We start from the raw sequence: 18032 nt of genomic DNA on the forward strand, positions 1-18032 counted from the left end.
CAGCACCCGCTTCAAACAATGCAACAAGCAACAACAATTCAGATCACGATATAGGCCTTAGTTCACCCTCCGTAGCCGAAGAATAATACTGCAGGGTGTACTATCTCTGGCCTATACGTAGTCCCAGTTCCAGTGAGGACAGCGTTCAGTGTGGCTGTACTCCGGAGCGAAAGAATGTTGTATTGTTGGAAGCAAAACCGAATTGATGCTGATGGGCAGCATAATAACCCAGAATGTGCCATCGTGAGGTGGTACGGATAGCCAAATGACTCGTTCTCTAATTAGTGACGCGCATGAATGGATGAACGAGATTCCCTCTGTCCCTACCTACTATCTAGCGAAACCACAGCCAAGGGAATGGGCTTGACAGAATCAGCCGTGAAGGAAGTCCCAGTTGAGCGTGACTCTATTCTGGCACTGTGAAGAGACATGAGAGGTGTAGGATAAGTGGGAGCTCCTCGGGCCGCGGCTGAAATACCACTACTCTTATCGTTTTTTCACTTACCCGGTGAGGCAGGGGGCAAGCCCCGTGGGGCTCTCACTTCTGGCACCAATCGCCGGAGCCTGCCGGGAGCGACCCGCTCCGGGGACAGTGGCAGTTGGGGAGTTTGACTGGGGCGGTACACCTGTCAAACGATAACGCAGGTTTCCTAAGGCGGGCTCAGGGAGGACAGAATCCTCCCGCGGAGCAGAAGGGCAAAAGCTCGCTTGATCTCAATTTTCAGTATGAATACAGACCATGAAAGTGGTGCCTCGTGATCCTTCTGACTTTTTGGGTTTCAAGCAGGAGGTGTCAGAAAAGTTACCACAGGGATAACTGGCTTGGCGACCAAGGGTTCATAGTGATGTCGCTTTTTGACCCTTTGATGTCTGCTCTTCCCTTCATTGTGGAGCAGATTTCACCAAGCGTTGGATTGTTCACCCACTAATAGGGAACGTGAGCTTGGTTTAGACCGTCGTGAGACAGGTTAGTTTTACCCCTCTGATGATGTGTTGTTGCAATAGTAATCCTGCTCAGTACGAGAGGAACCGCAGGTTCAGACATTTGGTATATGTGCTTGGCTGAGGAGCCAATGGGGCGAAGCTGCCATCTGTGGGATTATGACTGAACGCCTCTAAGTCAGAATCTCCCAAACCGTAACGATACCGAAGTGCCGTGGTGCCTCGGTTGGCCTGGGATAGCCGGCCTCTCTCAGGGGGCCCGGTGCTTAGAGCCGCTCGCTTGCGGACCGGAGTGCGGACGGAAGGGGCCACCTCCATCGCCTTTAGTACACCGCACGTTCGTGGGGCACCCGGTGCTAAATCATTCGTAGATGACCTGATTCTGGGTCAGGGTTTCGTAAGTAGCAGAGCAGCTACCTCGCTTCGATCTATTGAAAGTCATCCTCTGAGCCAAGCTATTGTCTCTCCGTGCGTGCCCGCGGATGCCACCCTCTACCGCACCGAGGGGTGGGTCCCTCTGCTGTCAGACCGGCGGGATGGTTGCGGTGGGAGGAACGCGGGTCCACGGGAGGCTGCCTCCACCACGTGCCCTTCGGCATGGGGGCCTCCCCCCTCCCATCCCTGCCCCACCGGGGTGCGGGGATGGGGGCCACCATCCCTCACGGGCAGGCAGGGTGACCAAATGGCCTCCCCTTCCCACTGCTCCCGGGCAAGTCGGGCACGGAGATGAGCAGCAGCCACCGGGGTGAAGGAGCCTCCAGAGCGGCTGCCTTGGTGAGCCTTGCCACCCTCGCCGGACTGCAAGGACGACTCGGTAGGGCACCCTCCCAGGCCATCTGGGTGCTGGGTCCTCCCGGGACATCTGGGCGCCTGGCTGTGCGACCAGATGGCCCTGCGGGCAGGGTGATGAGATGGCCCTGTGGACTGTGTGACTAGATGGCCCTGCGGGCAGGGAGACCAGATGGCCCTGCGGGCTGGATGGCCAGATGGCCCTGCGGGCTGGGTGACCAGATGGCCCGGCGGGCTGGCGGCTGGGCTAACTGGAATTTTTGTCCTTCCTCAAAATTCTATAAGCCCCTAATAGTCGAGGGAAATGGGCTTCCCGGGCAAGCAGGGAGAGGACGTGACCTGGGCTTAACCCTCCTTGGTTCCGGCCGAGGACCTGTGTGCTGGGGACAGGGGTCCACCGGGGCCCGTGGAGGCTCTCCCCAGCCTGGCTAGGGTTCGGAAGCTGGGACGAGCCCGTGGCTTGAGCTCTGTCTGGCAGGCCCCAGGGTGCATGAGCCCCCATCCTGCAAGCCATCAGAGAGTCTGGACGCTGGGGACCGGGGTCCACCGGGGCCCGGGGAGGCTCTCCCCATCCTGGCTGAGGTTCGGAAGCTGGGACCGAGCCCGGGGCTCGTGCTCATCCGGCGAGCCCCGACGTGCGGGAGCCCCCCGTCCTGCAAGCTAGCTGAGAGTCTGGGCGCTGGTGGCGGGGGTCCACAGGGGCCCCGGGAATGCTCTCCCCGGCCTGGCTAGGGTTCGGAGAGGCTCTCTCTCTGACTTGGCTAGGGTTCGGAAGCTGGGACCGGGCCTGGGGCTCGGGCTGCATCCGGCGGGCCCCGGGGTGTGGGAGCCCCCTGTCTTGCAAGCCAGCTGAGGGTCCGGGCGCTGGGGACGGGGGTCCACTGGGGACCGGGGAGGCTCTCCCCTGCCTGGCTGCTTTCAGAAGCAGGGACTGGGCCGGGGAGCAGGGGTGGCTGATTTCATCCACTACGCTGTCAGAGCTGAGTTTTCTGCCCACCGCTACTTAAAACCCTACTTGGCTAATCCTCATGCTCCAGATAAGAAAACTCCTTGAGCTTCCTTGTCTCCCAAAAACATATCTCAATTTTGAGGTTTGTTTCTTAGAAATAGAAATACTGCTGAACAGGCCACCCTGACATGAGTACCCTTTTAATTGGGTGAGGGATCTTTGTCTGGTAGGTGAAGGCAAGGGCCTCTGACACACCAGTGTGTTGTTGGCCCACCTACTCTAAACTCTAAATCAGCTTCAAAGTTTCTCTCCCAGAGTTTGAGATTTTTGTAAACAGTCATGCAAAATGTATAGCTAGCGGGTTTCCAAGTATTTGATATTTAACATGATTGCTACGTTTACATAAAAGTGATAATAGTCCATCAAGAAGTCAAGCAGTGCAACTTCTCTGCACATGAAATCCATGCCCCTGGGCACCAGCAAAAATATTGTCCTAACATTGCACCTTTGAATGAGGTAAAACATGCAAAAGCACTGTTTATATATTTTAGTCTTCATTTAAATCTCAATTTGCACAGATACCATGATTATAGGTTGGGGAAATGTAATTACCTAAAATTGCAGAATTGCCACGTTCTTCCAGGCCTCAGCAGGGAGGAGACGAAGTTATTTAAAGCAAACAATGCTGCATGGACATAACACTGCAGATGGACTCCTTTGATTTAATCTGAACCTCAGTTATAAAATATTTCTACTTGTTTAAAATATTAATTTACCAGTTGAAATTCCAGTCCTGCCACCACCAGAGGATCTAATCCAGCATATGTCTCTGTGAACATATGCGCAGTGCATGGCTTTTTGGAAGAACATTACTATCACACTAGCAGAGCAGCTTTTGACTTTTGTTTTTACTAAGACAGAGATAGCTAATGGCAGAGATGATCAAAATCATTTAGCCAATTTGAGAACTTGCAAGTAACAGAGAGATCTCGTAATTGATCCCATGTTGTATGTGAGACTGAACAGTGCTGTGAAAAAATAGACAACATTTACCTTTGACCACATGAATACATATCTGCTATACAGTGGCAATAATTTTCTTATACTTTAGTGAGAAGAACATTTAGTGGTTTACACAGTGTTATCACTTTTTCAGTGGGCCTCAGAGCATACATTGTTTACTGGGCCTCAGTTATATCGATTGAAATCATTTACCCCAGGTGTCCTGTATTACTGTACTAGCACCGTACTAGCACTTGACTTTCTAGGTAGCAATGACAGAGCAGTTCGAGGAAGGTTCTAAACTGAGAACTCAGTGCAGTTTCATAGATTGTGTGGGCCTCAGGCAAGACAGATTAGGGGGGTAGTACAGGAAATTTAGAATTGTATTACCCATTCCTTGCTAATTTAAGCCAGCATGGCGCCAAACATTACTGAATTATATGTTAGCCTTTAACATGGTCACACAAAAACAATTGAACTATACCTTGCTCAGGACCCCTAAATTTCTTAAAATGGCAGAGTAGAAAGACAGTGTTAGAGATAGAGGTAGACACAGAGAGACAGAGGTTTAGGCAGAGAAATAGGACACACACAGGTCGAATAGAGAGTGAATTCAGGTTCCCAGGGGCCCCCTTGTAAGGTGGGGGCCCTTGTCAGTTGCCCAGTTTTCCCATGCCTAAAAATGTCTCTGTCAGAACTTAGTAACACACGATAGCACTCAATAAATAATTTTCCACTAAGCACACCTGCGTTAAAATATATACAGATGCAACATCTCCAGTAGAGTTAGGAACCAAGTCCCTTGCACAGGTTATTAGCCACCAGGCAGTTGGGCTGTTTGCTTTATAAGGCAGGTTTCTCCGTTTGGGGATGTAGTACCACAACTTTATTTCTCGAACTGGGAGTTCCTCCTTTTCTCCAGGTGAATGACTGCTCTCCTGGCATGCCTCTTGCCCAGGTTGAACACACCTAGAATAATGCTAGAAATCAGAGATCCTGGCTCTAGCCCTCGAGCCACAGTACTGGGTGGATCCTCTCACAAGACCATTTAAATACTGGAACACTGACCTTGGCTTCTATTTAGCATTTATCTGAGTTTTGGAAGTACCAATTTGTATTTAACTGGTCTACTTCTTGGACCAGTTTGCATGAAGGTCCTGCCATCTATAATCAGCAGGAAGGAGGAGTGGTATTGGGTGCTCTTATAAGGGACACCCCAAAAAACAGCACAAAAGATGTTTCTACCATACTCAGCTACTGGTCAACTTGTTCAGGTTAGCCCCAATGGAGTATGAATGTAGCAGGAAGATGACAGGGACTGTTCCTATATTTCGATGGAACGTCTGTCTACCCCTTCCTTTCACAGAAGCCTTGTCCACTTCAAAGGACCTCAGGAATATTCCTACAATCTATTACCCTCTGTGGCTATCTTTCAAATTGTGTACCATAGACACATATGACATCTAAAATGAATTTCTGTACCCACACAGTAAAGCACTACAGATATAATCTATGCTCATCACAATCCACACATACAACATGTACCCTAGCTGTCCAAAGGTAGTTGACCCCATATTAAATGTAGGGGTAGGTGGAATTGGAGGAATTTAGTAATACCGCGTTACTCTTGTAACACAGAATTACAAATAAATTCCGACGCTCCGCCGGTAGAATTAATCATTCAACACTGATGCTGACATCCTTTACATAGTTTAGCGGTAAGCCTCAGTGAAAATGAGAGTTGTGCTCAATTCTGGCCAAGGATAAGACAACAGGAAGGTGTTGAGGGTGTCAATATTCAGCGGCCATCAATCAGGGTGCGGCAGGTATCCTGTACAGCTGAGCATGGGCTGGGTTTTCTGCGAGTAGCCAAGAATAAGGAAGGTGGGAGAGCTCTTAATAGTACGATAAGTATTGGTGTGAGGAAACACCAAAATGGTATTTGCAGAGGGAGGAACAAGGCATGGCTGCAGATTCCCTGGCAGGGCATGGCAAGACCAGGGCTTGCAGAGGTACACACCTGGTGAATTGGGCACAGAGCTGCTCTTGGGCTGGCAGTGGCACTGGGCAGGATATTAAAGAAACACTAAAGTGAGTGCAGATCCTGACAGCCAAAGGGCTGCCAGTGATGCTGACATGAGAGAAGACAGTAGATGCTGAAGTGGCTGAAAAGAGCTGAAGACATTGGCCTTGGTGCGGGCTGCATGTCACTCGTTTGGGGAGATATAAGAAACATGTTTAAGTAGACCTGATTGTCAGGAACATTGAACTGCCAGGCGCAGAGAAGTCACAGATTAGGCTAAAATAACATTTCTCTGGAAGTGCAAAGCTGTGAGGGCTGCACGCATATTAACTTGAACAGTGTGGAACTGCATGTTGCACAAGTGGAGGATGCTGGGCCAACTCTGGGGGTGTTCTGTGAGGGCTGCGAGGCCACTGCAGAAATTAGGAGCTGCACATTCCATGTGTGGGCTGCAGTTTGGGAGTGAGGGCTGGAGGGCCAACCGTGAGAACCACCCAGGCTGGGTGATACACAAGTGGCTATGAGGCTGCACAGATCTAGGACTACAGAGCAGGCTGTAATGGCTGCTTAGAGGACTGTTGGGACTGTAGTGCCTTTGCACATGGCTAGGGGAACTGCAGTCAGCTCAACATGAAGCACAGAGTTAAATTAAAACAGCTGGCTGTGAGGGCTGCAGGGCTGTCACCCGGTGGGACCGTCCTCTCACCTGGATGCAGCCACATCCACAAATGACCGCGTCAAGCTTGGATCCAATCAGGATCCATGATACACTGAGGCATACAGCTTTAATGAGCCCTAATAGCTGTTGTATTGGCTGCACATGACCGGCCCTGACACTATTGGGGAAAGTCTTCCTGGAGGCCATCACTAGTTTATACATTTCACAACTTTGCCGCAGCAAGGAAGTTTCAGTAGTACTTGTAATGTAGCCGCTGCTGAGTGACACCTGGTGGAGGTGTTCTTCTCATCATAGGAACTCAGCTGTTGACCTAGCCCCAGCAAAGGACTGGGGAAGGTGTTGAGGGCCATGAAGGAAGGCCCCCAGAACCACTCTGACCCAGACAAGGAGATGGTTGCACTGCAGGCCTTGAATAAGATCGGCAAACCTGGGGAGAGAGAGGGGTAAAGAGGTGAATGTGCACAGGTCTCCGCTTACTGTCCCTTCCATCGGTGAGTGATGGGAACCCTGGTGTGGTGGGGTGCCGGTTGGGTGGTGGGCACACACTAGAGACCCCTCCGACTCCACTTCACACTCCTAAAGGCCTTCTTGAATTTCGCAAAGTAAAACTCCACAAGTTCCTCCTACCCCTATTTAAATGTGGGCACTATAGGTTGAAACTCATACCTTACAGTGTTTGAGAGTTCACAAGGGAGTCTTACCATACAACTGAGGTCTAGGGAAGGAGATCAGAAAGTGAAAAACTGGGAGTTTTCATAGATTATAACCCATTTTCCTAACACATGGGTTCAGAATCAGGACTATCACCAAAATTAGGTTTTGATAGTACTGCAGATCAAACATTGGCAACGTCAATAGGTCTCGTTATTTTAAGAACACTACCAGTATATATACACAAACAATTATCAACACAGCATTGGCAAGCCTGTCTTTTTACACAAAAGTAGCTGGACTACTATCCATACAGTCACTCATCCATCCATCCTTGCACTCAGTTTATCATTTGTTCACTCATTCATGCACTTATCCACCCATTGATTAGTTCTTGCTCTCATCATTGTGTCCTTGTACAATACCTCAAACACATGCAGATGTCAATGAAAAAGGACTATTATAAGCCATAAGTATTGGCTTGCCCCATCCACAACATTCAATCCACTCCCCAGATTAACACAACACACACCACTTCCTTAACAATTTAAACAGAAATGCATGTAAGAACAAAGAATATCACTCCTGTGAACTAACATATTTGCATGTGGTAAGTTAGAACGGAAGCAACATTCAATAAAATAGATACAAGTACCACAAATGAAACTTCAGAACAAAACTGGAAATGTTGATCCTGTAAATATATAATATACACCTTTAAAATAAGAGATATACAGTAAACACACCTATGTGATAATGATAGAGGTACCCCAAGTTGGGTGAGTAGCATCTAACCCAGTTACTGCCATTACATCATCACATAGTCCTTAAACTTCACAGGATTTCTTTTTACTGTCCCTAACAACCTTTTTTGATAATAGTTCTTTACTCTTCCCCCTTGCACACTCCCATCTTCTCACAGACTTGGATTCTGGTACTCCAAAAATTAAACACTAGTTCCAATACTTCCCATTACTTCATACAACTGCATGGTCTCTCACTTAATTCACTTGACTAGGTGCTGAGAAATGGGATAAACCCTTGCAGATATGACCAGGTTTTTTGATCCTCACCAAATCACCAATATGTACATCTATGCTTTTTTGTGTAACACAATCAGTGCTGTATTTCTTTTGCACAGCCTTTCTTACATCATCACACATCCTTGCCTGTGCACATTGACATGCTTCCTTCCCATCCCCCCGATTTATACTGGATCCAGCAACTCGTCCTCTTAACAAGGTTACTGAGATACCCCTGTGCTGAAATGAGGAGTAGTTCTCATGGCCAATAACATGTCATTAGCAGCTGTTTTCCAATTAAGACCATTCAATAATGCCTACTGTAACCTTCACAACACAATTTACCCTCTCCACACGGGCATTCCTGCCAGGATGATATAACAATGTTCTCACATGCCTTATCTCAGCAAACACCCAAAACTCCCTCATCTCTTTGTACACAAACTGGGCGCTTTGATCCATTACCAGTTCTTATGGGTAACCCTCCCTTATGAACACTTCATTGAATAAGTCAATGATGGCATTGGCTTCTTTCTACAAATTTCTTCTCCAGACACTTAGAAAAGTAGTCAACTAAAAAGAAGGTAAACTTTAGCATACTTCCTAAAACTCCAAAAGGACCTAACACATCAAAAGCTACTATATGCCAAGGTATGTTATTTGCTACAATGGGAGTGACAGGGAAAGGATATATTTTCTGTGATTTGTCACTAAGAATGCACGCACGCACAACAATCGTGAACAAAACTTTCCACAGTCAAAACATTTCCTGGCCCACAAAAGTCCTCCCTAATCCTGTGTTTCATGCCACATATGCCAATATATTCCTCATGAGCTAGTTCAAGCAACTTGCTTCTGGTACTTACTGGAACAAGCAGTTGACTTCTTCTCCTGACTAAGCCATTAACAATGGGCAATTCTTCAGCAATCCTCATGTACAGAATACATTCCTTGTCAGTAACTTCCTATTTTGCCACTGACCAAAAATACATGTCATAACCTCCTGCATCTCCACATCCTTCCCCAATGCGTCTAACCAATCTTCCTCAGTCAAAGATCCTTTCATGACACCTCCAATCAAACCCACAGTACTTACTATATCCAAATTATCACTCCGTGTTTGTGCAGTCAGCCAAGAGTAACCTGCACAAACAATCTGCCACATAATGCTTTGCACCTGCCACATATTCCAACTCATAATTAAATTCTAGTAACTTAGATTGATATTTTGGCGATGGGGGAGTGGCTCTTCCCCTAACTTTTGCAAACAACAAAACAATTAATGGCTCGTGGTCTGTTAATAAAATAAACCTTTTGCTCATTAATAAACTTCTTAAAGTATTAAATGCCACACCACAAACCAAGTGCCTCTTTCTCTATGGTGGAATACACTGCCTGAACACATCCCTCACTCCTTTTCTGCATTAGTGTAGCTCCAAGGCCGACATTGCTTGCATAGATGTCAAAAGCCTTGAGAGGTTGTGCAGATGCAACTTTTTAATAGATTCAAATACCATATCACAATCATTAGCCTGTAGTTTTCTCTGTAAACGTTCTCACAACTTTTGTGTACTTTTCTACCAGTCCAAGAAAAGAACAAAGCTGATTCTTGTCAGTGTTCCTAGATGCCTTCTAGATAGCCACAGTTATTTTCATTTTAGGTTCAACACCATTCCTAGAGGCGCAATGTCCCAAATATTCAACCTCCTCCTGAAAACATTTGCACTTGTCTTTCCTTAATGTTAACCCACTGGATCTGATATTCTCAAAAACATTCCTTAATCTGCAGTGATTCCCATTTAATGTTTTACAATAGACTAAAATGCTGTCTTGTAAATAAGTGACACCAGTTGTGTTCTTAGTTAAATGACTCATAGGTCTCTGAAACACTTCTGACAGTGAAGCCAGCCCAAATGGCCTGCGGACGAAACTATAAGTCCTTTCTGGTGTCACAAAAGACATTAAGTTTCTTGGCTTCTCGCTCACTTTTACTGGATAGTAAGCAGTGGACATATCTAATGATAAAAAAAATCCAGCACCTTTAAGTGTTGCCAGCTTTTCACTGATGTTCGGTAAAGGTTGCAGATCAATCCACATGTTGGCTGTGAGGTATCTCAAGTCAACACTTAGTCATAGAATTTATTGGTTTTGCATGCCACAACTAAACGAGTCAACCACTCAGAACCTTCAATGGGTTCAATGACCCCTAACCTTACCCACCTTTTCTACCTCCTGCTTCAATTCACTGCACAAACTTAATGGTACTTTATGTACTTTGTGAGCAACACTCTGAGCATTGCCCTTCAAGATGATACAATGCTGGAAACCTATCATCTTGCCCAGTTGTTCTGTATAAACCTCCGGATATTCTTTAACCCAATCATCAGTACTCAGTAGAGCTACCTGTGTGTGTGTTCCGAGACAACCATGTACCTATGAGACAATAACATAGTATGACAATTTGGATCTAAAACAATATTCAATCAATATTCAAAACAATATTCATCCTCTTAATCCCATCCTAAAACAGTTGAACCTTCTTTTATAACATATACTGGTCCAACCGTAGAACTGCCTTCAAACTTCAAAGTGGCTTCAATTTTCCCCACAACCTCTACTCTCTTACCACCATATGCAAAAACCTTTATACTCGACGTCTGTAGCTGAGCTTTTCCAAAATCGTCTTTGTTGATCAACGTAAAAGGAGAACCTGAGTCTGCCATGAACTTAACCAACTTTTGTTTACAGAGGCTTCGCAAGACAGAGGTTTCCTTTTTACATGACCAATTAATGAGGATATTCCCACTACTTCACCCCAACCATTTTCTGAGGAAGATAACATTATTATGACAATTGTGTTATCATCAGAGACAGCTTTTGCAATGTGTGGAATTCAAGCTTTTTGTCCCATTAGAAACTTACAGACAGGGGAAAAGATCAATCATCTTCTTCCCACAATTAAAGCATTTTTGATTGGAAGCATCCAAAATGTGGCATTCCCCATATGCGATTACTACTACAAAGAAACATGACCCTTCATTCTTGTCTCCCCCGAACTTAGAAGCTAGGGTTACAGTGTTATGAGACAACTGTGAGGATGTGGGACCATCTCCCCTAAAAGGCAACCCTATGGCAGAACTCTGTTTCGAAATTTGATTAACTTGATTTGGCTTGCAACTTTCATTATTTTCTTTCATACATATTTGAGAATGTTCAATGCTCCTTGTTAAAACCAAAGCCATTTCCAAATCAGGATCCTCCGTGGACAGTAAACCATCCTGTACTTTCTTATTGTTTGTTCTCTCTATGAGTTGGTCCTTGATGATAATTACATTTTCAAAATCTCTATAACTGCATGTACTCACAAGTGTTCTTAAAGCTGCAACAGCTCTTCAATAGATTCACCAGGATAGTCACCATGTTGCTAACATTTGTGTCATTCCAACAGTGTTTATTTTTGGATTAAACCCTTTGTCAAGAGTTTTTATGATTGATGAGTACTCATCAACAACTTACAGCATCACCTTCTTACCCCACAGCTGTGGGGAAAATGCACATCTCTAAAGGTAACATTTTCAAAACACTTCTTCCTTCAGTGCCTAAATTATACACTAGTGCTCTTTTTCTTCTTGGAGGTAGAGGTGTCCCCTTCTATAGCCTCCAAATACGCTTCAAAAGCCTCCCATCATTGTTGCCAGAAAAGTGGAGGGGTGCCTGGGACCTGAAGGAATGGTGGGGGTCCCATTATTTTCACTATTGGGGTGACCTAAACATGTGTGATTTGCTGCTCCTACTCTTTGTACAAAGACACTGTCAGAGTCTCTTGTAAATACTAATCTATTGTAAAAAAAAACTATGTACAGTGTTTTAAAAGTGTGCCTATCACGGGTAAGTGCAGTGCAGGCAAACATATTGAAAGGTGTGCCTGTCAACGATACCGATGCAGGCAACAACATAATTGCACAGTACACTGTGTTCCAAATGGTGTGCAATATGAATTTTCCCAATGAGGTAAGATGGACATCAAGGGCTTCATTTGCATGTAGTGTCTACAACTGGTTGGACTTAATTTCCTTCCTATCAGTCGCTGGAGACAGAATGCAAGTGATTTTGAAGGAATTAGTGCCTATCGTAGAGGTGGGCCACACAAAGGAAATCACCAAAACCGCCCAAATTATTTTCAGGAGCTGGTTGAAAACCTGCCTTATCATCCAATACGCTCCTTCTCCGCCGCACCCTGGGGCATACAGATTATCTACAAGGAACTTCACAAATGTCAGAGCATCGTGCTAATCCAAGATACGCTCCACACATGAAAATGACTTTGGGTAAAAGCTGCCAGTCCTCCTCTTGTCACCACTGAACAGAAGACACTCCGACAGCAAGGTGAGTAAGAGCATTCTTTAACCTCTTGCGTGCTCATGACGAGCTCAGCTCGTCATGAGGCATGGTTGCGCTGTGCTGATGATGAGCTGAGCTCGCCATGACCTCCGCGGAATGCCCACGCGGCAATAGTTCACCTGCTGTGCTGGGCGTTGCATTCAAATGGGCGGAGTCATGACAAGCTCAGCTCGTCATCAGCACAGCACCTCCGTGCTGCGTGACGAGTTTAGCTCGTCATGAGCACCGCGGCGCTGCGCGTGGCCCCCTTGCCCCCCCCATGTCACGGGGGAATTAGCCCCATCCCGAAGGGGTTAATGCATGCACCAACAAGTCAACCCAGCAGCAAATGCCTCACCAACCGCCAGCAGGGGAATGGCCCATCCACAACATTCCATCCACTGGCCAGGTCAACCCATCAGTGTTCTCACGGTTTCCATTGTCTGAGGCAGCTCTACAGTGGGTGATCCTGCCCTCTGTTCTTGTAATGATGGACAGTGCGGCAGGTTCTTAAGCCACGCGTTCTCCTGTCTCTTTGCTGAATGGTGGGAAATACACTTGTCTCTCCCTCTGCTGCTCTAATGCCACCTGAGCAAAAGAGTAAGGAGTGAAGCAGAATGCTGCAGTTCTGCTTTGGGAGATGGGCTCTTTACAGAGCCTCTAAGGATGGCTCTAGTTTCCACAAAGAGCTCCAAACAGGTGGTCCCCGCCTCTAAATTATAGGAAACATTTTAAATAAATCTCAACAGGGGTTTAAATGTAATATTCCAAATTGTAGGCAGGCACCATTCAGAAGACCGGCACTCTTCTCCCTCTAATTTATACCAATCAGCCCAACTGGTATAAGATACACTAGACAAAAGAGTCTAATGGATAGTGAGAATGAAGCTGCAAAACCTAAATGCATGAACACATTGTTTATCAAACCTGAAAGATTGATGAATAAGGAAATGTCCAAATTGTGGGAAATCAAGGCACCGGAGCAATACTTGGATCTTAAAATAATATAGTGAGGATTAACAATAAATTTGTTTCCATCAGCGGAAGACACTAGTGAAAAAACTACAGAGAAATGGGAAAACACTTTAGAAAATGCTTTTTTATTTTTATTTATTTATTTAATGCGATTTTATATAGCGCGAACATTACCTGAAGGTATCAGAGCGCTTTACATAAGAACCAGTTGCGATACATAAGGACTTAGGAATACATGCGTTACATGAAAGATACAAACAGAAAAAAATTGCAAATGTAGAAGTTATAAAGTCACAGAAGGACGAGATATTCAAGGAAGGGATACGAATGGATATACTCTAAGAGGTACATAGGAATGGTAGAGAGTACAAAGGTCTACTGCATATACTAGTGATTAGAGTTATTTCTATATACATAAGGAAGGGATACAAATGGATATACTCTAAGAGTCACATAGGAATGGTAGAGAGAACAAAGGTCTACTTCATATACTAGTGATTAGAGTTATCTCTATATACATGTATATACAAATAGTAGATTTTCTCAGGTCAAGACCCAAAAAACCAGGAGAGCAGAGTTCCATTAAGTGGGGTCGGAAGGTGGACGCAGTCACAACACCAAGGGAGGGTGGGAGGGATACAAGGGTATGGAGAAAAGGCAAATCAGAAAAAGGAAGAAATATTTAAGAATCGTCAAGGGGAAAATGAGGGAAAAGGGGAAAGGACGAGGGAATGGACAAGATGGCGGGTCAGGGTCCAGAGAAAAGCGACCGAGAACAGCAGCAAAATGGCGGGCAGGGCAAAAGAAAAAACGTAAAGAAGTCCATGAGAGTGACCAAGTAAGTATGAATTAGAGTGCCAGGAGAAGTCCGGGGGGTACATAGTTCAGAGATCAAAGTCAGGAAGGGAGAGGAGGCGTGTAGGCTCGGGTCCACTGGAGTAACTTCGAAGACAATCAGCCGGTCATGGCTTCCTCGCCCCCATACCTGGGAGAAGTTCACTGATTCCTCGCTCCTGCCCGGCTGCAGCAGCACTTTGTTTGACTACTACAGAAGATGTTGGAGAGGGGGCATACAGGGGTTGAAGGGCTGAAAGAAGGCTTGGCTCAGCTGTTCTCACTCCTCCAGTCCCGGAAGTGGGGGCTGTGTGCTTAGACTCCTGGGTGGGGGCACCTCTGCGTCCCTCGATCCGTGGCGGTACAGGACGCTTCGATGAAGAGTGCTCTCTGGGGTAGGTGAGGGCCTCCAACCGCTATACAGTGCACCCCCATTATGCCATCGACAGGGGTCTCCCGGTGGTAGCAGCAAGGAGCATGCTGTGCAGGGAGTCTGCTGAAAGATGGGATGTCTGCGCACGTTACCGAGGTCGTCTTTGCGCCGCAGGGCCACAGTAGTACATTGCACGGACATCGGGTGTCACAGGTGCCTTGGATCGGCGCCTGCCGCCATCTTAAGTTCAGGCATGGGGCCATGAGGTAGCGCCGTCTGGTGGGAGTCCGCTTTGTTCAAACCTATGAGACTGCTGATTTGTCAAGCAAAAGCACATATTGAAATATTATTGGTGGGGATGAATGCCATTAAAAGACAGATTGAAGATTTGAATTTGGAGGATGTAGTTAAGAAAAACTATGATAGTTTGATTAATATCTTAGAGAATTTTCAGGAAGATCAAAGAAACAGGAAGAGATCCAAAATACTTTGAGATATCAGAGAATACAGACAGGGTAGGAAATGTGCATACGCTAAAAAAAAGATAATATACCAAAAGTTGAATCTAAAGACAGAATATCAGTTAGAAGTGCGCAGTCAGGTTGAGTTCTGTAAGTAATGGCAGTGAAGCAGAGAATTTGGATAAAGAGGATTATAATTCCTCTCTCAATAATGTGTCTTTTTTTCAGATTATTTAAAAAGAATGAGATTTCTACAGAGATCTTGCAACATGGGAAAACAAGACAGTCTTAGAAAGACCGGTATAGGAAGAGAAGAGGAAGAAAAATACTAGAAAAGGAGAATAGGAGTAAGAACCAGAGCTCAAAACAAGGGGAAAAAGGAAAGTGAAATAGGTATTGTTATGAATTTGCCAGACAGACCTTTGTGAGCAGTTAAATTATTTTTTTTAATTCTACGGTTCCAGGAGAAAGGTGGTGAGCTAGGTACACTAGCTCTAGAGACAAGGTTCAACAGAAGTCCAAGGTTTAGAATTCCACTCCTGGCAGGTGTACTTCTATGCTGTAGGTCTGTTCTTAATTTTATATTTCTCCTATCTTCTTAAAATTTCTTCTCTTATGCAAGGGTTTTAAAATGGAGGTAGACAGTTCAAAGATGTGGGAGGACTCACCCAATCCAAAGATGCTCCATCACCACTCCAATCCTATCTGGCAATTCCAGAGAGCACCCTTGGATGCCATACCCCCTGCATAACATTTTGCGAATCATCAAGGTAATGGATTGAAGCAGATTAGAGAACAACCTCTCTTCTAACATTTACTCTTCCCAGTCAAATCTGGGTTTCTCTATCCAAGATTTCTTTTGTAACAACTGGGGAGACTGGACCCTGAAATCTTCCTGCCCTGCCGTTGTCTACTAGTTGAGCTCCCTGACCAGGCTTGTCACCTAATCACTGTATGGAGAATTGTCACCTGCCTTCTTGTCGTCCAGGAAAAATGAATCCCAAAAAATTGACATTTTGGGACCATTGAACTGCCCATCTGGGCAGCAAAGTCTTTAAGTTGACCCAGCAGGATAGCTAAAATCCTGAATCTTATTAAGTTGGGTAAGGGAAATGTTGCCCCATTTAAAGTATATAGACCAGTGCTTCTAGGATAGAACAGACGCTGAAAATGCAATTGGCACCTTGGAGAAAAAAGGAAATTTATGACAATAGGTTTTCTGTTATGCCAATAAAAATTTGTATTTATGTTACCTTTTCCCAAAATTGCTAAATAAAAGTTAAGGCACTACAGATTATATACCCAACAAAGGAAAACGTGATTCTTCTAGTATCTCCAATTGAATTATAAGGCCTTAGCTGACCATAACCAATTACCCTGTGCCGTATTTGCCACAATGCTGCCTCTCTGCACATACCAGGCTGAGATAGACCACTTTCTCACTCACCAAGCACACATGAAATTAGAAAAGAGACTCTGCAAAGATGAGGACCTTTTCTTAAAGATTATAGACTGTAATGACAGATACAGCTCAGTTCCATTCAAACGAAGCTTGCAGTGAATAATATTCAATTGCGAGGCACATTCACAGCCGAGGTACAAAAACCAGGAGGTTCAAAAACAAAGAAAACTGGGAGATGGTTTTTGCAGGTCATAAAACACTTTCTCACAATCTGCAATAATAGGACCTAGTTAGTTAAAGCTGGGTATATCATAAGGGAGGCAGAAATCATGGAGCCAGGTTGCGGTAGTAGGATGGGGTGGGTTAGGATAACTGGTTGATCCGCGGCCTTGAAATCCTTTTGTTTCTGTATTTTTGAGGCACAATTGCTGAGGTGTGAAGCAGTGGCTAAATTGATAATTGCGACAGTCATTGACAAAGCCAATTGAAATGGCTTTACTATGTTACATGCACATGTAAATGTAGGATTTAAAGCATCAACACATTAACAGATTTAAATGTCCTTTAAAATAGAACTGTCAGACAGGTTAAGTTTTGTAAAAAGCTCCCCTTGGTCCCTCCTGCACAGTCATATATAACTGTACTGTGTAATTACTATAACAAATTGGTGCGTCAATAGTACTCTGGCTGAGATCTTGGTGCTGCTTGCATGTTGTGCGTCCAGAGCCTGATGTTTTGGCCTTAACCTTAATTTTTTCAAAATATATCTCCATTTAACAAATTTGCTGTCACTTACATTTTTGATGGCTGCTAGAGGCATGGAGGTTAGTAAACAACACGAAATGCCCAAACCACAGTTACTCAATACAATTTTTTGATATAGGGTAAGAAACACTTTATTATCGCTTCCCTAAACACCATTATTTTGTGTCAATCATTTTGTATTTTCTATAATTTGAAAAAATTACTGACAGAAAAAAGACTTTGATTGCAAATATTTACAAATATTTACAAGGCTGGACTAATGTTAGCAAACATTAAAGGCAAAGACTATTTACACATTTAGAAATCATTAGAACACACAATAGAAAATATTCTCACATCAAACATTATTGAAAAAATAATAATACAAACATATCAATTACGAACAACAAAAAGCTAACAAACACTGAATGAGAGAAACTAGAGGTTGGGAAGATAAATGATTAAATATCTTGTATATTTTAGTGCTGGACCAGCCGGTCCTAGCTTTAGTGCAACAGTAATACTTTATATCTCCCAACCAATACTGTCGACGCATTTCTAGACCAGACTGGAGTCACTGGTCTGTCATCAGGGCTGTATGTATCTTGTATCTGTGGGATACAAAAGCAATGTTTTGCTTAATCTAGTGTGTGGGCTCCTTTGTATCATACAGTAGCTGTAATGTCGGTGTGCGCTACATACCAAGGCTGCTCAGTGTTGAATTTCAGATCGGGTCTTTTGGGGGTCCGTTTAAATGAAATAACGTGGCCAAGCAGAGAAGCCTAAAAGAATTTAAGGGATGTTTT

General features: G+C 44.8%; 1 pseudogene; it reads left to right on the forward strand.

The window, feature by feature from the left end:
* Positions 1-1404, forward strand: part of LOC144774309 (28S ribosomal RNA) — a 4276-nt pseudogene extending 2872 nt beyond the window's left edge.
* The last annotated feature ends 16628 nt before the right edge of the window (positions 1405-18032 follow it).

This window comes from Lissotriton helveticus, chromosome 8, assembly GCF_964261635.1.
Source record: "Lissotriton helveticus chromosome 8, aLisHel1.1, whole genome shotgun sequence".
NCBI lineage: Eukaryota > Metazoa > Chordata > Amphibia > Caudata > Salamandridae > Lissotriton > Lissotriton helveticus.